We start from the raw sequence: 25,570 nt of genomic DNA, 5'->3' as shown, positions 1-25,570 counted from the left end.
GCTGCTAGCAGTAGCCAGTGGAGCTCAGTGAACAGAGGGGTGATGTGTGCTCTTTTTGGCTGATTGAAGACCAGATGCGCCACTGCGTTCTGGACCATTTTAAGAGGTCTCCCAGTACAGCCTGGAAGACCAGTTAGAAGGGCATTGCAGTAATCGAGGCGGGAGATGACAGTAGATTGCACCAGGAGCTGGGTGGCCTGTTGTGTTAGGTATGGTATGATCTTTTATATGTTATATAGCGTAAAGAGGCATGAACGAGCAACAGAGGCAACATGATCTTTAAAGGTCAGGCGTTCATCAATCACAACACCCAGATTTCGAACTGCCTTTGAAGGAGCCAGAGATAGGAAGTAATTTTGGATTGAGATAATGTGCTGTATGGATGGTTTTGCTGGGATGACAAGTAGTTCAGTTTTAGAGAGGTTGAGTTGGAGATGGTGGGATTTCATCCATTTTGATATGTCAGAGAGACCGTTTGATATTCGTGCAGAGACAGTGTGGTCGTCTGGTGGAAATGACAGATAGAGCTAGGTGTTGTCTGCATAGCAGTGGTAGGAGAAGCCATCTGATCGAATGATCTCACTTAGTGAGGTGGTGTATATGGCAAAGAGAAGAGGTCCTAGTACAGAGCCTTGGGGGACTCATGTGGCAAGATGGTGCATGGTAGAGGATTGTCCAAGCCAAGATACACCGAATGATCGTCCTGTGAGGTACGATTCAAACCAGGTGTGTGCTTTCTCTGTGATGCCCATGCTAGAGAGTGTGGACAAAAGGAAGCCATGGTTGACAGTGTCAAATGCAGCCGATAAGTCGAGCAGGATAAGCACTGAGGATTTGGCAGTTGCTCTAGCTTCTTTTAATGATTCCGTCACTGTTAATGGAGCAGTTTCAGTGGAGTGGCCCTTTTTGAACCCAGATTGGTAAGGGTCAAGCAGACAGTTTTGTGAGAGGTATTCTGTGATCTGCTTGAAAGCCACCTTTTCAATGATTTTGGACAGAAAAGCGAGGAGAGAGATAGGTCGGTAGTTCTCCACATGATTTGGAGGAAAAGATGAGTTTTTTAGCAGCAGTTTAACCTAAGCATGCTTGAGAAAGGTGGGAAAAGAACTGGATGTCAGTGAAGCGTTGATCACATGTGTGACTGCTGCGGCTACTGTAGGAGCAATAGCTTGGAGCAGCTTAGTCGGAATGGGGTCGAGTGGGCATGTAGTAGGGTGGCTGCACGTGAGAAGCTTGGACACACAGTTCTCAGTGAGAGGGGAAAAAGAGGAAAATGAAGCAGTGGGGCTTGAGATGGTTGGACTAGAAGGAGTTTGTGGTAGCGAATGTTCAGGAGTGGCCAGTTGAGTAAACTGTTTGCTTATAGCTGCCACTTTGTCAGTGAAGAATGAGGCAAAGGTGTCAGCTTATAGATTGTTGGTAGGAGGTGGAGATGGAGGGTTGAGCAGAGTTTTGAATGTCGAAAATAGTTTCTGAGAGTCAGTAGAGCTGAAAAGTTTGTTAGTGTATTGCTATTGTCCACCCCCTTTCCTTATTTTCCCCTTTTAGTTAATGTACACTCACCTAAAGGATTATTAGGAATACCTGTTCAACTTCTCCTTAATGCAACTATCTAATCAACCAATCGCATGCCAGTTGCTGCTTCAATGCATTTAGGGGTGTGGTCCTGGTCAAGACAATCTCTTGAACTCCAAACTGAATGTTAGAATGGGAAACAAAGGTGATTTAAGTAATTTTGAGCGTGGCATGGTTGTTGGTGCCAGACGGGCCGGTCTGAGTGTTTCACAATCTGCTCAGTTACTGGGATTTTCACACACAACCATTTCTAGGGTTTACAAATGTAACAGAATGAAATGACTGTTTTCCCCCTCCTCTGACACAGGACTAGTTTGCATGAGATATGGTCTCAAGGTCTCATGCATTTGCTTCTAACCTGCTTATTTTCAGCTCAACAGAAGAATGAAGACTGGACACTTTTCTTTTAATTAATCAAAGAACTCTATTTTAATAAAGCTAATCCAACCAAGTGTTAGTCAATAAATAAGATGTGACCGATCTGTGAAATCGAAATATTCATTACTTTATTATAATCCTATAGAATATAAAGGTACTATGACTTTAAATGTTCCAACGGGACTGATTTCACGTAGCGTTAAAATACATGACACATTACTTTCACTGATCCAATCAGAATCTGACAGATCTGACGGAGGCGTGGTTTTGATAGTGTTTGGTAACTCTGTCAAATTTTCATTCGACCATAAACCATAACATCCAAAGTATAAAACTATGCCAAGTCATCTCTAAAGCCAGTTCAAAGTGTTCCAGAGAAAGTGACGGAGTGGCCAATCTGTAACTCTCCAACCAAAAGAACCAACGACAAGCTAGAAAATTTGTTGCTGTTCAAGCTGCTGCAACGGTTCCGTTCAGAATAAAAGCTGAACCATCAAGACCCAGGCTCAGGTCTCACCAGATGCCAACAAATTGTCGTGACCCGGAAGTACCTCAAGACGGGTGGTCGGTTGCCGTGGCTTCTGCTTAACGCAAAGACATCACCTTCAGTTCCCATCAGAACTAATCGCTTCTTCGGATTTGCTGGTTCTGAGCAACATCACACGTCATCCCATTCACCGTCTCATCCACCTTAGTTACACCATACATGTAGTGTTTAAAGTCAGTCTAGTTTAATTTGTTAGTAATAAAATTCTCAACTTTCAAACTTGACTCTCTCTCTTCTGTTGTCTCTGAGTGAATATGAAGCTGTTGTCTAATCCCTGCATTAAAAAGTTCCAATCTTCTGGTTTAATTAACCTTACAGATCCATAAGGTTCATATTTCCTATGGAATCCGACGCCTTATGGCTTATGAAATAACATGTAATTTAATTCATTACACAAAGAATGGTGTAAAAAGGGAAAAACATCCAGTATGCGGCAGTCCTGTGGGCAAAAATGCCTTGTTGATGCTGGAGGTCAGAAGAGAATGGGCCGACTGATTCAAGCTGATAGAAGAGCAACTTTGACTGAAATAACCACTCGTTACAACTGAGGAATGCAGCAAAGCGTTTGTGAAACCACAACACACACAACCTTGAGGCGGATGGGCTACAACAGCAGAAGACCCCACCGGGTACCACTCATCTCCACTACAAATAGGAAAATAAGGCTACAATTTGCATGAGCTCACCAAAATTGGACAGTTGAAGACTGGAAAATGTTGCGCGGTCTGATGAGTCTCGATTTCTGTTGAGACATTCAAATGGTAGAGTCAGAATTAGGCGTAAACAGAATGAGAACATGGATCCATCATGCCTTGTTACCACTGTGCAGGCTGGTGGTGGTGGTGTGATGGTGTGGGGGATGTTTTCTTGGCACACTTTAGGCCCCTTAGTGCCAATTGAGCATCATTTAAATGCCACGGGCTACCTGAGCATTGTTTCTGACCATGTCCATCCCTTCATGACCACCATGTACCCATCGTCTGATGGCTACTTCCAGCAGGATAATGCACCATGTCATAAAGCTCCAATCATTTCAAATTGTTTTCTGGAACATGACAATGAGTTCACTGTACTACAATGGCCCCCACAGTCACCAGATCTCAACCCGATAGATCATCTTTTTGATGTGGTGGAACGGGAGCTTTGCACCCTGGATGTGCATCCCACACATCTCCATCAACTGCAAGATGCTATCCTATCAATATGGGCCAACATTTCTAAAGAATGCTTTCAGCCTTTCTGAAGGTGAAAGTGGGTCAAACATCGTATTAGTATGGTGTTCCTAATAATCTTTTAGATGAGTGTATAATCACAGGGTTGTACAAAAAGGTGCAAAATGAGCAAATAAAGGAGTAAATAAATGGATTGAAATAATTCATGAGTATATTTTAGGACTTTTCCTCTTTCCCTTCCTCCTCCCATACTCTCTAGAAGTCTGTGGTGCTGTTAGCTCACAGGCAGTGGGATGGCATTTAGAAATGAGGCCTTCAAGCTACTTTTTATGTATGGCTGATTGTTATTCCATAGATATATTTTGTGTGAGGAAGTCAAAGCATTGTGATTTTTTTCCTGTTTGTCCAGTTGAGCAGGGGTGTAACGATCTAATTTCTGTTTTTTTAGATTACCAAGTAGGCAAACGGAAAGGGAAAGACGAAGCTGAAACGTTTACAATGGCTTGAGTCAGCATAGGCCAGAAAAATGTATTATTGTCAACTTACAGCATCTCTAGTCTTCCAAATAATAGATCCATGAAACTTTAATAAATGACCTTTACACCGGTTCACATCTGCAGTTTCACATTACATTAGTACTTACATGGAATAAGTATCACTAGTAGGAGCTGTAATAATTTAATTTCCTGATAATTCTGCCAAAGTAACAATGAATTGTGGAACTGATAGTGGTTTTGAACATAATCCTGCAGAACGTCTGTGACACCTTTAAACACTGAAACTGTGTAAAGATGGCTGCATTTAGTCTCACCAGTCCTGTCAGACAGAAACTATTCTACCAGCAGAAGAATATCTACTATAGATAAGGTAGCAATTATTTATGACATTTAGATTAAAATGCACATCAAAATAACAAAGATATCCATTTGAGTGTTTTGGAGATGTTCAGCTTTAAATTACCACCCATCCATGTTCTTCCACTTATCTGGATCGCGGGTGCAGCAGTTGAAGTCGACAAGCCCAGACTTCCCTCTCCCCAGCCACTTGGGCCAGCTCTTCCGGGGGATCCCAACGCATTCCCTGGCCAGCTGAGAGACATAGTCTCTCCATGTGTTCTGGGTCTTCCTTTAGGTCTCCTCCCATTTGGACATGCCCGGAAAACCACTAGGGAGGAGTCCAGGAGGCATCCTGACCAGATGCCTGAGCCACCTCAACTGGCTCCTCTTGATGTGGTGGAGCAGCGGGTCTACTCCAAGCCCCTTGTGGATGACCGAGCTTCTTACCCTCTCTAAGGGAGAGCCCAGCCATCCTGTGGAACAAACTTATTTTGGCCACTTGTATCTGCGATCTTGCTCTTTCCGTCACTACCCAAAGCTTATGTCCATGGGTGAGGGTAGGAATGTAGATTGACCTGTAAATCTTTTCACCACAAGAGACCGGTACAACACCCCCATCACTGCAGACGCAGCACCAATCCGCCTGTCAATCCAACACTCCAGCTTTCCTTCACTCATGAACAAGACCTTGGTACTTAAACTCCTCCACTTGAGGCAGGACCTCGTCCCTGACCTGGAAAAAGCATTCTACCCTTTATGACTCAAGAACACTTTGGCTGCATCTAGAAATCCTTTCCATAAAAGTTATGAACAGGATTTGTTTTATTAAATAAGACTTTTTCCTGGGATTTTCTTCTGCACAGACACTCACAAAGTTTCAAGAACACATTATAAAGTTTGTTGAGAATAATTGAAGATTTTCAAAGCAGTACCCAGGATCATTGTGTTAGAAGAGGTTGACTGTTGAGAATGAAATTGTGAACAAATCTGATCTGACTCCTCTAGTTATTAAATTCCAGGAAATCAGGCAAAGGCATTACATTTTCTTTTATACCACATAGCTGTCTGCAGGAAATGTTTTTAAAACACACTTGGAACGTTGCTGAAAATAAACTGCAAATCAGTCTGATTTTTATGAACTAGTAGCTGTGTGGCATTTCAGATACATAACTGACAATATAAAGCAAATGTGAATGTGAGGTATTGTTTTAGGGATTGAACCCCTCTGGAGTTTCAAACAATCACACATGCAACATGGTATCAATTTAGCTTTAAAAACTCGTAATCATTTTTACTATATTTTTTTAATAAGATTAAATCACTTTTAATTAGACCTTAAAATCAGGGAAGTATTTGCTTTTCAATCCAAGCATTTCAGGAGAGACTAACTAAACCACAAGCTCATGCTTTACCAGGAAGATCATTTTCTAACATCCAAAGCCTTCAAACCTTCCTGGATTTAACTAAGCAAATATAAGTCTCCTATTGGATAATTACTGCATGGGTGATTATCTTTCAGTGGGCAACAAGTTATTTAACTCCATTTGGTGCAATGAGTTACTTCACATTTGTTAAACAACCATGTGGAAAGACACATCTGCTGGTCGTGGAAGAGATGTTGGTCTGTGTGAGAAGGGTCAGATCATTGGAATCAAGCAGAGAAAACATCTAAAACTGGGTTAAGAACTGTCCAACGCATTATTAAAAGCTGGTCTGGGTAAGAAGAGAGGGAGATGAAGTGATGCACCCTTCATTCCTAGTGCCTACTGTACAAGCCTGTTGGGGCAGTGCTATGATCTGGGGTTGCTGCAGTTGGTCAGGTCTAGGTTCAGCAACAGGATGTGCTCTTAGAATGAGGTCAGCTGACTACCTGGATATACTGAATGACCAGGTTATTCCATCTTTCCTGATGACATGGACATATTCCAAGATTCAAGGATTCATCAGGCTCAGACGGTAAAAGAGTGGTTCAGGGAGCATGAGACATAATTTTCACACATGGACTGGCCACCACAGAGTCCAGACCTTAACCCCATTGAGAATCGTTGAGATGTGCTGGAGAAGGCTTTGTGAAGCGGTCATACTCTGCAACACTGCATGGAAATGAATCTTGTGACATCGAACTAATGCTAGAGTGAATGTGGGCCATAATCAAAGCTAAAAGTGGTCCATCAAAAAATAAGTGTGTGACCTCTTTTATGGTGGAGACTTTTTTGGGCAGTGTATTTTATTATTTTAATGTAACTTGAAACACTTTTATTGTTGTATTTTTCAGCTGCATACATACAACTGTAGTTGGATGGTGACAAAGGTGAAAACCCTGATGTGTTCTGCTTGTGTTCTGATTGAAATAAATAATTTTAATCCTAGAAAGACCAAATCAAAGTGCTGGAGTTGAATTATATTGATATAATTTGCAGTACATACCCAAAGGGACAGTAAAACAGATGACAGATTAGATCCAAAATCCTGCCTGAACATGGTTTCACTATGAGCATCATGTTCAGTTTGTGTTATTCTACAGCTTTTTACTAAGCTTCAGCCTTGATCTTCTGAATTACAGTTCCGTCACTGTGAGGAGCTTTATTTCTTTACTTTGCAGTGTGTGTGTGTGTGTGTGTGTGTGTGTGTGTGTGTGTGTGTGTGTGTGTGTGTGTGTGTGGTATGTGCATGTTGTTATACTTGTACTATGTTTGCTCCAGTATTTTTAGATATCTCTAGTGCAGATGTGGATCATGCTACATGGGCTTTGGTGAAAAGCAGGAGCTCCCCCGTCTCCTGCGCATCTTTGGGGGGCGGATCTGTGGTCCCTCACACTCTCTGTTGGACGCTCCTATAGAGAAACCTTACATAAACAAGCGTGTGTACACACACAGGTGCTCACATGGTGCTCTCAAAAGTATGGGCTTGGGCACGTTAAACACAGGTCTTAAGACTATGGTGGGCACTTAATGCACTGTGATTTATTATCGTGTGATTCTTCAGTTAAACAATGTTGATTATATATTTCCTCATCAAGTTGATGCAGTGATAGCTTGATCTTGTTGTATTGTTGTTGTGTCGCTTTATTTTTTTTGTTCTTTTGCTTTTTTGTCTTTTTCCGCAGGTCTAGAAGCAGACTCTTGTTCATTATTGTTTAATTTTGTGGACCCCCCTCCCCCCCCCCCCTTCCCCCCTCCTCTCTCCCCACCTTTTATTTTCCTTTCTCTTTCACCTCTGTCTCCGTGTCTGGTCGGAATTACACAGCATTCAAAAACAATAACAATAAAGTTTTAAGTATCAGGCGTGACATTAAAAGCAGATGCTTTGATGCTCCACCTGAGAGTAAATCTGTAAGGCTTGTTACCAGCATTCGGACATCAATTCTGTTTGCTTCAAAGCCAGACAGGACACGGTAAAAAAAAAGAAAAAAGAAAAAAAAAAGAAAAGCAGGACCTTTTCTTTATCCATCAATTTATCGGGTACATAAATAAAAGATTACAGTCCTTACACCTGCTTCATATGGATTTATAATGACATTTTCAACTGCAACTAGTTCAATAACAACAAAGTATTTTATTTGAGATATTCTGTTAATTAATGTTTTTGTGTTTTATAGTGGTTAATATAAATAAAAGCTCACCTCCTTTCATGTATAAATTTATTTTTGAAGATAGATTTATAGTAAAAAAGTATGGAGTTCTTTCTTTTTCAGTTAAATCTTGAAAATAAAAATAAAAGTCATGCAAGATGCTGGCACTTGAACTACATGTTGTCAATGACTACTATTTCAGATCTTCCCAAATTCATTCCAAAACACACATGATGCAGAAGGTTCACACACATTGTAATACACAAAACAAAACAAAGTGTTTGCCACTTTTAATAATAATATTAATAACATATATATATATATATGAACACCGGACCTTTAAAGATCATGTTGCCTCTGTTGCTCGTTCAGGCAGCTTTGCGCTGTATAACAAAAGATCAGACCATACCTAACACAACATGCCATCCAGCTCCTGTTGCAATCTATTGTCATCTCCCGCCTCGATTACTGCAATGCCCTTCTAACTGGTCTTCCAGCCTGTACTGTGAGACCTCTTCAAATGGTCCAGAACGCAGCGGCGCATCTGGTCTTCCATCAGCCAAATAGAGCACTTGTCACCCCTCTGTTCATTGAGCTCCACTGGCTACCGCTAGCAGCACGCATCAAATTCAAATTGCTAACACTAGCATACAAAGTCCGAGATGGTACGGCTCCCATCTACCTGAATCCTCTTGCAAAGGCTTACGTCTCGGCCCGGCCGCTCCGGTCATCATAGGATCGTCAGCTAGCAGTGCCTACACCCCGCTCAGGACAATCCAGACTCTTCTCATGCATCGTTCCACAAATGTGGAATGACCTACCAAGCACTACCAGAACAGGGGCTTCCTTTTCGACTTTCAAGAAACTTCTGAAGACTCTGCTCTTCAGAGAGCAACTTCTAAACTAGCACCCTCTCTGCACCCGTCCCCCCCTCTACCGTCCACTCCTTGTTCCCTTCTCTCCATGATTGATGTCAAGTTGTTGTTGTTATTGTTGTTGTTAGCCTCAAGGGCAACATGCCGATTATCACTTGTAAGTCGCTTTGGACAAAAGCATCTGCTAAATACATAAACATAAACACACACACACACATAATATTGTAAGGTTATGAAGTTCATCATTTTCAGCTCCACACAGCTGCCCCCTGTGCACAGTAACACCCGTGTTGAAAACGCCAAGGTCGGGTGTTCCTCAGACTGTTTACATTCCAGGAGAAGAGTCCGAAGGAGAAGAAGAACGTTTTACTTAATCAAAGTACTTTATTTGTGATTAAAAAAATTAAGCAAAACAGATGTTGATCAATAATAATCAAGTGAATGATCTGTGAAATAAATATGTCATGATTTGTGTTTAATGAAAACAGGACTATTGCACAGACAGACTGATCCTCATCTCCATAGAAACGCATGACACATTGTTCCAACCAATCAGAGCTTTCGGCTGCCGCAAGAGAATCTGGTGTTGACTTAAAGTGTCCAATCCCGTTTACTGAAACTTAAAACAATTCAGAGATATAAAACAAGGCAACGCCATTTTAAGCTCAGTTCCATTTTGACTTCAGTTCTATTCACCGTCATCCTAAAGAAAAGCACAGCCTGGCCAGATGTGTTTTATTCTTTAAACTAAGAACTGCGAAGTTGGAGATTTTCGTCGATTAACAACCAGACGACATCCTTTCAAAATAAGAGCACCTGCTGACGCTGCCGATTGGTACCGGGGTCGACCCTTCAGACGGGCTTTGAAGTGCTGTGACCGCTGCTCTGACAGCTCCAGTACACATCCGAGGTTCTTGGACCTGGCATTTCCTGATCTACCTGGGAGGCCCCCCACTGGGTACGTACACAGCAAAATAGCAGCTCATGTCATCACTTTATAAGCCTCGTGATATCTAGTCATAACAAAGACGACCAGATTCAATGACGTCAGCCTAAGGAGTCTGAACCAACCACACACACACACACACACGCACCAACACAACATCCAAATCCATTTTCATCCATCACAGAGTTAGTCCTGGTAGATTGTTTAGAATTTATAATTAAGAAATTAAAGACTCTCAAACGATCCCAACTCTCTCTCTTTTCTTGTCTCAAAGTCAATACAGAGTGTTTAATTAAACTCCCTGATGATAAAAACAGCCTATTCTTCTGATTATAAAAAGTGATCTACTTACAGTGTATTAAAATACAACTCTAGATAGTTACATCACTCTATTCCGTTACAATATATATATATATATATATATATATATATATATATATATATATATATATATAATACTGTACTGTGCAGTACAATAAAGTATTATTGGAGGGGGGCAGGTTGTTATTTGAGTAGATATTTTGCCTAAACAAAGACAAGGTTAAATTTAGGCAAACGAGTCACATGTGTGGCATTCATGGTATTTGCTGGGAAGAATGGTTGGATATAGTTGACTACAAAGTACACCCATCTGTAGAAGCACAATCAGTTAAGTTCAGTTAAACATTGAGTGATGTCAGCCCAGTTGTTGGACGAGTGGGGGTAGGAAATGCTGATCACTTTCCACACTCTGCAACTTTCTTCTACCACTACTTTCCAAATGCATTATTTCCTTATTTTCCCTGTAATGTGGCACAATCATGTGCTTTTCAGAAAATATTACACAATGGCAGTATAAAGGGGGTGTGGGGCCGGTTTTGCATTGTCGCAGACTTCCTTTTAGCTTGGACATAATTCACTATTTATCCCGAGTGAAGCTGTGGTCCTTAAGTGTTGTTTCAAAAGCCGCTCCTAAAGGCGTGTGCCCTCCACACTCCTAGAGAACTGTCTGATGATCTGAGCTCTTGCTCTAATGGAGAGAACAGCTGGTTCTGTTTAAAAAGTGAAACTTATGACTGTGTTTACATTTGTTTTCAATACAGTTGCTGACTGGGGCTCGGCAGACATTTCACATGTGATCATGACATCACTCTCTGTTGTGCTAAGACATAATCTTCATTCACGAGTTTGATGTTGCAGTAATATTACTACCAAGCTTGGCAGCTCGAACATCGCTAAATTCCTGCATCTCCTTGCCACTATGCTTTCTTTAGCCACACTGTGACGGCAGTATTTGCTGGAATGGTGTGTCTCATAAAAGCGGCTTATATTTTCTCATAGTTTTTTTTTCCTGAAGAATCGACACTGGCGTTCTGCTGAACAGTGATACCTCCTTGAGGGGATCATTCTCCTGATAATAACTTTTCCTTTCTTTATCACAGAAACAACTACTACTAGTGCATCTGTTCTTTTATTTTGTCTGTCTGCTCTGTCTTCTCAAACCCCATTTAGTCTTGGCAGATGACTGCTCATGCTGACCCAGATTGCTTCCTGTTAAAGGTGAGTTTTCCTCTCCACTGTCGCCACATGCTTGTTTAGTATGAGGATTGCTGTTAAAACTGAGACTCAATGCAATCTGCTGGGTTTACTTACATAGCAAACAAAATGAATTGAATTAATTGATTATTTCCAACGAGTTTCTGTGGATTCCACCCAGTGATTTAGGAGAGTTGGGTTGAGTTGAACAACCATTGCTACAGTTTTTTTTCACAAAGATCATGCCCAAAGTGCAGTCCAAGAACATGTGTTGGGGGTGACTCCCAGCTAAAACCACAGGTTAGCCTGATACCTGAACAGTTCTCTGAATTTTATCCATCTTTGCTAATATTCATTTGCCACACTAATAAAAGAAAAACTCAGTAAATAAAGTAATTGTAGATTAACACCTGTAACATTTTTCTGTACATTTGTAATAAATCCATCCAGTGGGTCACGGGATACTTCGCCAACAAACTCCCACACAAAAGGGTACAACACCATTTATCCATTAGCTGCTTGAAGCATTAATGAAAACTTTCTACTTCATTTAATTAATTCTATTAGATTATATCCCAGCTACATTTATTCAGTAGCATCTACCTTTATGTCTTTGGGTTTACCTTTATGGTGACAATGCAAAATAAACATGCTAGAACATATATTCATTTTCTTTGGTTCTGTGTTTTTCAGTCCAAGATGAGGAAATCTGATTGAAAGCTTCTTAGAATATTAAACTGGAGCAAACAGCTTTTAGACCTTTTACCATGCAGGATTAAATTTCACTTGAATTAATCTTAGCCTGAGACTCATTTACAAAAAAAATTTTTAAACCCAGTTTTAGAAACCACTGATCTAATTTAGCTTAAAAAAATCTAGGATGAGAGTGTAGATGAGATCATCATTTTTCTTAAACTGAATATAAAATCCCACTCATTAATCTCACCTGTTAGATTGAAAACTCAGTTTTTTTTTCTTGTTTTTAGTAAAAAACTTCATGGTAAACTCGCCTATTTATGATTTGGTCTCAATTAAAAGAAGTTGGGCAGCTTTTTGCTTTTTTGCCTCTCTTGTTTCTCTTTTCTGGTTTGCCAGATATGCAGATTGGTGGCAGGATGTTGGCCAGCACGCATATAATCTTGTTAGAAACAATCGTTTGTACTGTTGAATTTTAATTCTCTCTCTCTCCCTCCTCTCTCTCTCTCTCTCTCTCTCTCTCTCTCTCTCTCTCTCTCTCTCTCTCTCTCTCTCTCTCTCTCTCGCTCTCTCTCTGTCACACACACACACACACACACGCACACACACACACACACACACACACACTCACACACACACACACACACACACACACACACACACACACACACACACAAATCTAAATTTGCACATTCAAGAGACTCCTAACAGAGATGTCAGTGAGAATCTGAACTTTAGCACAGAGGTTGAAGCACAAAAGTCAAAGAAGCTCAACCCATTGTGGGTTGCATTCTCAAAAACTTAATTTTCACTCTCTTTTTCTACTTTCAATGAATCCATCAAAGAAAAGGAAGGCATTTATTATGTATGAGTTGGAACGATGTTCACACCGACCCATTAATTTTTATGGCTCCATCTGAAGACAATATGCATAAAAACAAGCTTTATTTATTTTAAAGTTCATGTAACACAAACTTGAGGAAAGGTGCTTGGCTTTCACCACATGTTCGCTCCTCTGACAGGAGCACTTAAAAGTTCATAAGTCCAAAGAATATGGCCTTAGTTAAGATTCAGCTAGCGTTGTTCATGGAAGCCTGACTAACTCAATAAGACGCGTCTGTACCGGCTTGTTGTGAGCATTAGGACAAATATACATCTCCCAGAAGAGGTGCAACAACTGCCTGCTGAGGCCTAAAAGAAGCTTTAGAGTGCTTCTCATCAGCATTGGGGTGTTCTTTATTAATTTTTTTTTGTAACATAGGCATTATAAAAATCAACATTTAATAAACATAATAAGCGAAGCCACTGGGTATAACAAATACAAGTTGGCGTAAGATAATAAATCTGTATCAGACCTGAATTGATCAGATAGAGAACATATGCTTTTGATGTGCACAGAGGCTCCTCTTATACCTCTAAAGACCGCACATTCTTCTATGCTCAGACAACAAACTGAGGATCTCGGTGAACCTAATTCACTGTGACATCTTTCTAATAGTCAGTCCTGCAGGGCGCGTGAGACCAAACACAGAATTTGCAGATATTCACAGGTACAAAGTAATAAATGTAAATAAAGCTACAAAGAGTGCATTAATTTTTGATTAGGTGAAGCGGGACCTGTTGTTGTAATTAAAGACAATAGCTTAAGAAGAAGAAGAAGAAGCCCCTAGGACCTCCAAACAAGCACTACTAATTAGGATCAAGCTAGAATAATAACCTGTTCAGAAATAAATTACTACAAGTGGAACAAATGATCAAGTCATGTTGGTTTCTCTGCTCTGAGCAGATGGGAAATGTTCTAATCTAGTACATGATATCTACATAAATCAGTCAATATGATGAGTAAGATTTACAATATTAAACTAAAGCGAGCTCCACTGAGAATATCCTGAGCAGCTGCATCCCTCGCTGGCCTGGCACAGACAATACCTGCTATGTGCGGGAACAACTGGCTGAAAAAGGTCACCAGGGTCTCCTTCTTGTCTGTAGGGGACATTTTTAACAAAATAAATACAAGAAAAAAGCCTCTGTGGAAGTTCTGTCTAACCTGCTTCACCGTTTGGGAGAAAAATGTGTCAGCCAACACAGCCCCATAACATCCAGAGCCTTAAGGAACTCCGGGCGGATCTCATCCACCCCTGGAGACTTGCCACAGAGGAGTTTTTTAATCACCTCAGTGACCCCAGCACCAGAGATTTGAGAGCCCAACTCAAAGTCCCCAGACTCTGCTTCCTCACTGGAAGACGTGTTGGTGGGATTGAGGAGATCTTCAAAGTATTCTGCCCACTGATCCACAATGTCCTGAGTAGAGGTCAGCAGCACACCGTCTCCACTATAGATGGTGCTGGTAGTGCACTGCTCCCCCCCGCCCACCCCCCCACCCCAGATGATGTACCAGAATCTCCTCGAAGCCGTACAGAAGTCTTGCTCCATGGTCTTACCGAACTCCTCCCACGCCCGGGTTTTTGCCTCGGCGACCACCCAAGCCGCGTTCCGCTTGGACCACCAGTACCTGTCAGCTGCCTCTGGAGTCCCACAGGCCAAAATGACCTGATAGGACTCTTTCTTCAGCTTGACAGCATCCCTAACCGCTGGTGCCCACCAGCGGGTTCAGGGGATGCCTCCATGACAGGCACCGACGATCCTGCGACCACAGCTCCGGTCAGCCGACTCAACAATGGGAGCACGGAACAGGGTCCATTCAGACTCAATGTCCCCCGCCTCCCCCGGAACATTTTGGAAGTTCTGTCGGAGGTGGGAATTGAAACTCCTTCTGACAGGAGACTCTGCCAGATGTTCCCAGCTGACCCACGCGATATGTTTGGGCCTGCCTGGTCTGACCGGCATCCTCCCCCACCATCTGAGCCAACTCACCACCAGGTAGTGGTCAGTTGACAGCTCTGCTGGGCTTGTATCCTAACACGTTATAAATGTGCAGTGTTAGTTCTAGAGGCCTGATGTTAAACACCAGAACACTGACAGTAGCAGCACTGCTTTAAGTAATGGTTAAAAAGTCAATGTGCTTGTTAAAATTAGTTTTAAAATGCTAAATATGAACACATTTGGATTGAAAATGAAGGAGCAGCAGCTTTTGCAGTGCTTCTTGCTGCTCAGGCCTAATAAGGGCAGCAGTTGCTCAGGAGGTAGAGCAGGTTGTCCATTAATCAGAAGGGTGGGTTCAATCCCAGCTCCTGCCAGAGCTGTTGTGTCCTTGAGCAAGACACTTAACCTGCTTTGTATGCTTGGGGTGGTCAGAGGGTCAGTGCTCAGCAGCCTCACCTCTGTCAGTGCACCCCAGAGCAGCTGTGGCTACACAGTAGCTCATCACCAGCTTGTAAATGTGTGTGCTAAATAATAAATTATATGAATATTATAAACATATTATTAATAAAAATTTTAAGAAGAAGAAGAACAGGGCGAATAGGTTCTAAACCTTTGCTAGCAGAATGGAACAGTTAAAATTCCCTTTAAAACCATTTTCACATTAACCGAAGGCACAGGGTTGAACTCTTTTCCAGAAGGAGCTTTTAATAAATATTTGGAACGTTTGACTGAAGATGTTCTTCAGGCGTGACTTTCAGGTCAGGTGGCCGTGCGTGTGTGTTGTCGCTGTCTCTGGTTTTCCAAGCTGCCAGTGGGGCAGATCCAGGTGACCGAAGTGAAATCTGAGTAAAGTTTTACAACAGCAGCAATGGAGGAATCTGTAGCCACATGCAATCCTGCCTGCTGGTCTATTTGGAGCACTAGTGTAACAAGAAGACAGTCCAAACACCTTAATCGACTAGAAATTACAAGCACAAACTGTTAAGAAGATTTCAGCTCCCTGCAGAGCACTTCGTTTGCATTTTGTCTTTGTTTTGCACCCTACGCAGCATCATTACTTACTTCTACATAACCCTCACCACAAGACAGCTACACGTGATTTTAGACTCTCACTCCAACAATGAATTCTGAATTTAATAATGAATGGCTGGCTATAAATAATTAGTGTGCTCATTACAGAATACCCTGTGAGATGGTGGTAATTAGGTGGCTGCAGCTAAATAAAATATTTTGAGACTGAGAAGTATTTGTTTCTCATTTGCAGTTTTGTAAAGGTAAATTCAAAGGCAACAGTAAAAATGATATTGATAATTAAATTGTCAAAGCCTGGGTATGTCTTTTAATAGTAGAATTAATAATAATGCACAATAAACATTCAACCACTTCAGTGTTTTATTCTAAATGATTCTTTATTAACCCCATAACGTTTGTATGGCTGAAGAACTGTTCTAAGGCCCCCGACGGACCATGTCAAGATACAATGAGATGTCACTGAGTAAAGCTTGGTTTATGCTTGACGCATTCACTTTCCGCGCGGTGATGCGGCTCGTGGATGGAAGGCGCTTCACAACTCGCAGCCTTTATGGTTCGTGCGGCTTGTCTCTGCGGTGAGCCAATATTCTCCCAAACTGAACGGGGCAGCATGGAGCTCTACGGCATGCATCCAACACTACACCATAGTAGAAGTAGAAATGACTGTTTACAACATGGCATTTCAGCATTTTTAACAGCGTTCTCGTCTTTTCCAACAGTGTGAGCTCTTTCTCTCCAAGAATTATTTACAACATGCTGATCACTGTGATCTCTGAGAGCTGAATCATACAAATGTCTGTATTTACGAACCTCTGCCATACTAGTTCTTGCCGGTCCGCCATGTTTTTCCGCGTCCGTCCGTCCGCATGGTTAGAAATTTTCCGAGGTGCGCGTTGCGGAAATTCTGGGCCGTGCGGAGGCGCGGTGGAGAGGCGTGGTTGTTAAAATGACGCAACCTTTCCGCGCGGAGCCGTGCGGACCTCGCGGACGCGTCAAGCATAAACCAACCCTAATAGATCTGAGAATCACCTTGTTGTTGCAGAACTAGCATCTTATGCTTGTCAAACTGTTATCTTTGGTATTTTAATGGATGACTTGACATTTTAAAGCCTGATACATGTTATTTTTTTCAAAATATCAAACTTATTGTAGGTTTAGATTTTTAAAACTGTCCAAATGTTAAAAGCTCTTTATGTAAATAAACAATTAAACACTACTGACCAAATAAAATTGGCACTTATGTCCTGCTGCAGTACTTAGATGTTCCACAAGGAGGCAGAATACTTGTAAATATTTCAACAGAGCAGGAGGAATGTACTAATCATAGGAAAGAAATAGAGGTCTAAAAACTGGAATTTATGCATCAAATATGATAAGTTTGACATTAAAGGTTAAAATAGAAAATATGTTTTGGTGACAGGATGGAAATGATTATTCACCACGTTGTTTATGTGCCACCAGTAGGAGTAGGATATATAATCACATTTTCAATCAACCGCTATTTAAAGATAGTTAAATATGTTTTCTATTGAAGGAAAAATGTAAAAAAATATTTAAATAATTGCGATGCAACCTTCTAATTTGTAACTGTATAATGAGTATAATGATCTGGAGAGGAATGAAAATAAACTGCTAACAGTACAATCATACCTCTAAAACAAAGAATGTCATTTGTTTTCCTTTGAAGATGAAAATACCTTTTAGCTCCAAAAACGTAAAATATAAAGATATGAGGGGAGGGTTTCTTTTGTTACTTTATATCTTAAGAAATAGAAGATAGTTGTGTTTGGTTGTGCTGGTGATGTATAGTCTCAATGTTTTATGAGTTAAGATCTGAGCTAGACTTAATCGTTTTCAGGTCACAACCCTCTGCAGCCACATAAAATCTAATAACGACCCTCTTACATCTTTTATCGCTGCTACTAACATGTCTGTGAAAATGGGTCCTAAACTGGCACTTTAAAAAGGAACGAGCCACCGATCATTCATAACTTGTTCAATTTCGGGTTAAAAACAAACGTTTTCACATATTTTCCATGTAGTTTTTTTGCCAGTTCCTCTTCTGAAAGGTAGACAATTTTTTTTTCTCTTTACCTCAAAAAATCTTAATTTTCTCCTAGTTTGGCCCAGCACAGTTCACTTCCCAATTACAGCAACAGCCTTATATCATAACCACATATGTGGAGAAAATGTTCAGTAGCAATGAGAGAATTTGCTGTTGCATGTAAGTGATGTTAACTATTATTTAACATTTAAACGTATTTTCAGTTTTTTTATTTATTTATTCAAAAAACCCTGGTAAGGGATGTTTTTCTGTATTTGGAGCATCAGAAAAAGTTTTATGGTGGTGGTGATGTTTTAAAGTCACTGAGAAACTGCATGCATGCAGTTTGTTGTTTTGCTGCTAATACAGTAGCAGGTGCAGCTGCATATTTTTTCAATAAAATTTTTATGTTGTAATGGAATTCATGCATTACTTTTTGTTTGCTTTGAACCCAGAGCAGATGTCACATGCCAGACGACATCAACACTGCATACTTTAGTATTTGTTAATTTATCGCAAGTAATATCGATATCGCAATATTAAGCACTGTTATCGAATATTGCAGGTTTTCCTAATAGCGTGCAGCCCTAATTATTATTATTATTATTATTATTATTATTATTATTATTATTATTCCCTACACACTTCTGCAGCTCTAATGAAAGCACATACCCCCCACATATCATACATCAAACTGACCGGCTTAGTCGGGGAAAGTGTGCTTTTCCGTATCTTAGCATTTTCAGTCACCATGGCTACGCTATTGACATAAAATCTCTATGTCAAAATCTACTACATTTCCCAGAATGCAACAGTTTAACAACATCATCACATTTGGGTGTGTTTAGCTTCACAGCTTGACTTCTGTACCACCACCATTAAAACTGGCAAACCCAGCACAGGGACTGATTGGCTGATAACCATGGTGTGAAATGCTGTGGTGAATCTACCGTCAAGACGTAAACAGATGGAGCGTGACTATGTTAGCTCCGCAGCTCAGAACACCATCGTTCGTCACTTCATGCCGACCAGCACAGACAATAAGCAGATCGATCAAGGTAAGTTTAACGCTGTTCTATTGGAATCACATGCAGTTAGAACATTTAATAGTTATTGTTTTTTGTTAGCACTGCTCTGTGAAGCAGTTAGCTTTGCAGTTGAACAAAACTTGATGAGGCCGAAGTAAGCTTCTGATTTTAGCTTCCGGGAAATGGCTAAATAACTATTTTTTTTTCTACTCTGGCCATCTTTAATCTGATCCATCTTAAAAAAACTACAATAAGTAGACATTTCAAACCTGAAGGTAGAGCAGATTAAAGATGGCCAAAATAGAGAAAAATTGCCCTTTAGCAATTTCCTTTGTTTGTTTTTATTTTTATTTTTTTCCATGTCCTGTCTGGCTGTGAAGCAAACAGAATTGATGTTTGAATGCTGGTGACAAGCCTTACAGATTTACTCTCAGGTGGAGCATCAAAGCTTCTGCTTTAATGTTATGCCTGATACGTAAAACTTTATTGTTATTGTTTTTTGAATGCTTTATAATTTCGACCAGACACGGAGACAGGGGTGAAAGAGAAAGGAAGATACAAAAGAGGGGGGGGGGGGGGGGGGTCCACAAAAATTAGCAATCAATGATGAACAAGAGTCTGCTTCTAGACCTGCAGAAAGAGAAAAAAAAAACCAAAAAGGGGACACACAACAATACAACTAGAGCAAGCCATCACTGCGTCAACTTGATGAGGAAATATAAAATCAACATTGTTTTGCTGAACAATCACATGATAATTAATCACAGTGCACTTAGTGCCAACCGCAGCCTTAACACATGTGTTGAACGTGCCCAAGTCCATACTTATGAGAGCACCATGTGAGCACCTGTGTGCGTACACACGCTTGTATATGTAAGGTGTCTCTATAGGCGCGTCCAATAGTAAGTGTGAGGGGCTACATATCTGCCCCCCAAAGATGTGTAGGAGATGGAGGGAGCTCCAAGTCCCAGAGATCCAGGAGCTGTCTCAGAGCACAGGGGCCCTAGGGAAACTGTAATCAGAAAAGCCCCAGCCCCCTCTTGAGAGGCGCAGAGGATTGCCCCGGGAGGTCACAACCAGCACCCGGCAGAGTCCCGGGAGATATCAGCGGCAAGCCCACAGGCCCGCCCGCAGCCTCCCACCCCCAAGCTGGCCAAGCCCGGAACCCAGCGACCCGGGACCCAGGGTCGACCAGCCCCGCTGGGAACACAACAGCTGCGAACACTTAGGCAGACCAAGGCACCACACTCCAGACCAAATGTGGCAGGGGGAGGGTAGGCGAAGATGTGCCGTAGCACAAGAAGTCCCAGGAGAGGGGAGGAGACCAAGACCCCACCTGACATATACAGCCATAGACAGACACAGTCACACACTCCCTTCCTCATGCTCACACATACACATACAACCTACGACCTACAAAAATCTATGCTAAACACCCACTCACGCTCCCCATACACACCCTATTCACTCTGGTCCCGGTACTGCTGCACAATGGGTACAACCATCACCAGTTCCCAGAGGTCACCCCTTTTTGCTGGGGTGATGATGAGCAGGCTCCCCCGCTCAATGTTGAGCAAAGCAACCCGCCACCCCAACCAGATGGCCAGCTTTGTTTAGTGCTTTGAGAGAAGTCAAGTTGTGAACTAATGCAAAATAAATCCACTGAATTAAGTGATGAGTAAACTAATTCTTGTTTCTGGTTAGACATGTTTATTAGTCCATGTGAACTTCACATCACTTATGACACATATGGGTCAGGATGGCCCACCCCTGCTATGGTAAATTGTGTTCACATCTGGGTAGCCTGTGTGTTTTCTGTGCTCAAGTGGCCATTTTTACAGACCTGCTGTCCTGGCAGTCTGCTTTGGGCTGAACTGACCCAACACACCCACCGCCGACTTATTGGCTGGCTGAAATTCACGCCTACCATTAGGGGGAGCCTCCGATTGGTGGGTAGAAAAAACAAGCAGGGGCTTCCTGCATGTGTAATTCATCAGTCTGAACACTGGGGAGTAAATGTCTCATTTGACTGAAGCTGGGAGCTGCCACTCCAGCGCAACGACAGACTGCTGTTACCAGCACACGCAGCACTCTCACTGTGAGGAGTGCCCCCTCCCCACAAAGTGCCTTTGCGGACATGGTCATCGACCTTTTCCAGATCTCAAAAACACATGAACAGGCTGGGCAATCTCACAAAAGTACCCTAGCAAGGGTAAAGAGTCGATCTATGCTCCCACAGCCAATATAAAATCCACATTGCTCCTCCCCAGTTCTAGACCCTTCTGTCCAGTATCTTGAAACACAACTTTCCAGGGAGGCTGGGCAGTGTTGTCCATTATAGGTGGGACACATCAATTAGTACAAAGAGAAAAAGAAAATAAATAGGAAACAGACTTTACGTATTCCAAAGTCCAGAAAGTATTCCAGGGTGTGTTCCAACTACAGGGGGTTCACACTCCTGAGCCTTCCTGGTAAGGTCTATTCAGGGGTTCTGGAGAGGAGTAGGGTTGTCACGGTGTGAAAATTTAACCTCACGGTTATTGTGACCAAAATTGTCATGGTTTTCGGTATTATCGCAGTATTCTTTTTAAACATGTTACATTTTCAGACAACTAAATGAACCCTGTATATCAGGAAAACATTGTCCTCAGTTTGTGTCTAAATTTTGCCTCAAATTTGCTATTTTGTAATTATGTTGTTTATTTGTTTACATTTTTCCCCTTTAGTCTTTAAAATACCAATATTTGCCCATAACTTCTTATTTTTTGTCTGTTTGTCATAACTTTAAAAATATTAGATCAGATGATACTCAGTACTCACGTCACCTTCTAATCAGATATTTTTTTTTACCCTTACTTGAGTAATAAACCCTATATCAGGAAAATATTGTCCTCGGTTTGTGTCCTTCCAGTGAGCTTTGCAGATCTGGGAAAATGCCATCAGGCAGTAATCATTGTTAGATTCATAATTATTCTCAGAGAGAGACCAACTCTTATCTGCCCCTGGGAGCCCCGTAATGCATAGCGTCATTTCAATATGGGGGTGTCCGCGACATGGTTTATATGCAGGTAGCGGCACTGCAGCAGCTTTATATAATGACTCGTTGCATTCTCCCTCAACCCAAATCCTCGTATCACGCATTTTAACTAAAACGCTAACGTTAGCTTGCCTTGCGTTGACTGTAGAGTTGTGGGTGATGGTCACGCAGATGTGTCATGAGATTTGAAGCATTGCTGCCTTTCACAGACACTTTTTCCTGCACGTGCTGCAAACAGGATAGCCGTCTTCTATCAACTTTCCCTCTGCATTCTTCAAATATCCCAAAAAAATGCCCATACTTCCTACTCTGTCTTCTTTGACGGATAATAAATGTCCTGTGCGCTGCCGTCTCCTCCTTTGGCCATGATTTCAGCTTTAGCTTCAAGAAAGTTTTGGTTGTAAACAACAAAGTGCACATGTGCCACCGGCAACTTCAGCAGATGATACGGTGGCTGGTAAGGGTCACCGCACCTACACCGCAGCCACGGTAATCCACCGAGATAATATATTTAAAAAAAAAACAAGAAGGTTATTATTTTTGTCATTTTTTTTACCGGGTTTACCGCTACACCAGTTACCGTGACAACCCTAGAGAGGAGGGTCCGTCGGATTGTTGAACCTCAGATTCAGGAGAAGAAAAGTGGTTTTTATCCTGGCCGTGGAACACCGGACAAGCTCTATACCCTTAGGGGTATCCTGGAAGGTGCGTAGGAATTTGCCCAACCAGTCTACATGTGTTTTGTGGATTTGGAGAAGGCGTTTGACCACGTCCCTCAGGGGGCCCTGTGGGGGGTACTCCGGGAATATGGGATACCAGGCCCTCTGGTATGGGCTGTTAGGTCCCTGTATGACCGGTGTCAGAGCTTGGTCCACATTGCCGGCAGTAAGTCGGGCTCATTCCCAGTGAGAGTTGGACTCTGCCAAGGCTGCCCCTTTGTCACCGATTCTGCACATAACCTTTATGGACAGGACTTCTAGGTGCAGCCAAGGTGTGGAAGGCATCTGTTTTGGTGTCAGGTCTCTGCTTTTTGCAGATGATGTGGTCCTGTTGGCTTCATCAGAATGTGATCTTCAGCTTTCGCTGGAGCGGTTCACAGCCGAGTGTGAAGCAGCTGGGATGAGAATAAGCTCCTCTAAATCTGAGACCATGGTCTTGATTCGGAAAAGGGTAGAATGCCTTCTCCGGGTCAGGGATGAGGTATTTCCCCAAGTGGAGGAGTTTAAGTATCTCGGGGTCTTCTTCACGAGTGAGGGAAAACTGGAGCGTGAGATCGATAGGCGGATTGGTGCTGCATCTGCAGTGATGTGTGCATTGTACCGGTCTGTCGTGGTGAAGAGAGAGCTGAGTCAGAAGACAAAGCTCTCAATTTGCCGGTCGATCTACATTCCTACCCTCACCTATGGTCATGAGATTTGGGTGGTGACCGAAAGAATGAGATCGCGGATACAATCGGCTGAAATGAGCTTTCTCTGAAGAGTGGCTGGGCTCTCCCTGAGAGATAGGGTTAGAAGCTCGGTTTATATGGGGTTATGGTATGGGCAGGCATCTGTTATAAAGGAAGATCACAGGTGCATTTTATTGATGGTATTTTGAATGCACAGAGAAACCGTGATGAGATTCTAAGGCCCATTGTTGTGCCGTATATCCATGAACATCACCTCATTTTTCAGCAAGATAATGCACAGCCCCATGTTGCAAGGATCTGTACACAATTCTTGGAAGCTGAAAATGTCCCAGTTCTTGCATGGCCAGCATACTCACCGGACATGTCACCCATTGAGCATGTTCGGGATGTGCTTGACCGGCGCATACGACAGTGTGTACCAGTTCCCACTAATATCCAACAACTTTGCACAGCCATTGAAGAAGAGTGGACCAACATTCCACAGGCCACAATTGACAATCTGATAAACTTGCGAAGAAGATGTGTTGCACTGCATGAGGCAAATGGTGGTCACACTAGATACTGACCAGTTCTGAGTCCCCAGACCCCCAATAAAGCAAAAAACTGCACATTCCAGGGTAAGGTACACCTGTGCACTACTCATGAAGTCAGATCAGCATCTTGATGTGGCACACCTGTGAGGTGGGATGGATTATCTCAGCAAAGCACAGGTGCTCACTATCACACATTTAGACTGATTTGTGAACAATGTTTGAGAGAAATGGTAATATTGTGTATCTGCAATTAATTTTAGATCTTTAAGTCCATCTCATGAAAAATCGGAGCAGAAGCAAAGGTGTTGCGCTTATATGAGTGTATATGCATGACCAGTGAGAGCAGAAGTCAAGAAAACGTAATAAGTAACATGAACAAATGTTTTGAAAATGATCACTCAAGGCTCTATGAAACATTCTAAATGAAGATATGGACCGGAGAGAAAAGGGAAGACTATTCTAATCTGCGGGGCCTTAAAACTAAAAGCATATTTCCCTACCTCTCTTTTAACTCTAGGAACAACAAAAAAGATCTGATCATTATGTCACAGACAGTGAAGTGAGTTGTAACGTACCAAATGTAACTTAAAATAATCAGGGTAGTTGTAATAAAAGCTTTTGAAAATAAACTGAATCCAGTGAAACTGTCTCCTGGCCGAAGGTGTAAGCCAGGATAAATGTCCATCCATCACACAGTGAGGTGTCATAAAGGGACAGCGAAGCACAAAACGGCAAAGACTGTTATATTCAACATCTAAAGAATGCAGACAAGAAACAGTGGTATTTTGATAAATAATGTCAGCATAGTCCAAAGTAGGCAGCTGTGTGACTATTCTTTTTCTGATCATAACGTTAAGACAGTTAACAGAGTGAACAAGTATTTTAGCCGAGAATTGAGTTTATGTGTAGTTGCAAGAACATGAGTTTTAAACATCAGATCATAATCCAGCCAAACGCCTAGGTATTTAAAGCATGGCATGCCAAAAATCAATATTATAATATGCACTGTTTTGTTTGTTTTAGTATAAATATTGTTGTTGCAACGCCGTTTTAACTGTGCTTAGTCTAGTTATTAATTTTATTCAGTTAAAAGAGAGGTTTTGTTTAATGGATGGTGGAAAAAAGCAGATTTGTTCTGCACTAATACCTAAAGAGTGTACAGCAAATCACCCTTGCAGAGGCACGGAGAAATCCAGTTATTTAAATCGAAGTCCTGGAGCTTCTGTCATCCAGCATGACTAACAGGATTTGACATGGTGAGGAGTGGACGGGTCTCAGGTTCACAAAACACATTCTGTCTGTCTGACCCCTCTCTGCACGCAGGAGCACACACAAACATACACACAGACGCACGCACACACACACACACACACACACACACACACACACACACACACACACACACACACACACACACACACACACACACACACACACACAGGTAGACACCAATTATGTACTCACTGGGACACACTTTGACACAACAGCAACATACAGTGATCACTCAGCTCAACATGAATGTACAAGCCACCTTAAGACCCCCAAAAAACACCA

At 41.9% G+C, this 25,570-nt stretch overlaps 1 protein-coding gene across 7 annotated transcripts in view; it reads right to left on the bottom strand.

The window, feature by feature from the left end:
• LOC107387904 (protocadherin-15) overlaps nt 1–25,570 on the bottom strand; it is a 514,972-nt gene that overhangs the window by 488,167 nt on the left and 1,235 nt on the right. The window lies entirely within an intron of this gene.

This window comes from Nothobranchius furzeri, chromosome 16 (genome assembly GCF_043380555.1).
Source record: "Nothobranchius furzeri strain GRZ-AD chromosome 16, NfurGRZ-RIMD1, whole genome shotgun sequence".
Classification (NCBI taxonomy): Eukaryota; Metazoa; Chordata; class Actinopteri; order Cyprinodontiformes; family Nothobranchiidae; genus Nothobranchius; species Nothobranchius furzeri.
The sequence above is the reverse complement of the archived record's forward strand: the minus strand, read 5'-3'. Positions and strand labels throughout refer to the sequence as shown.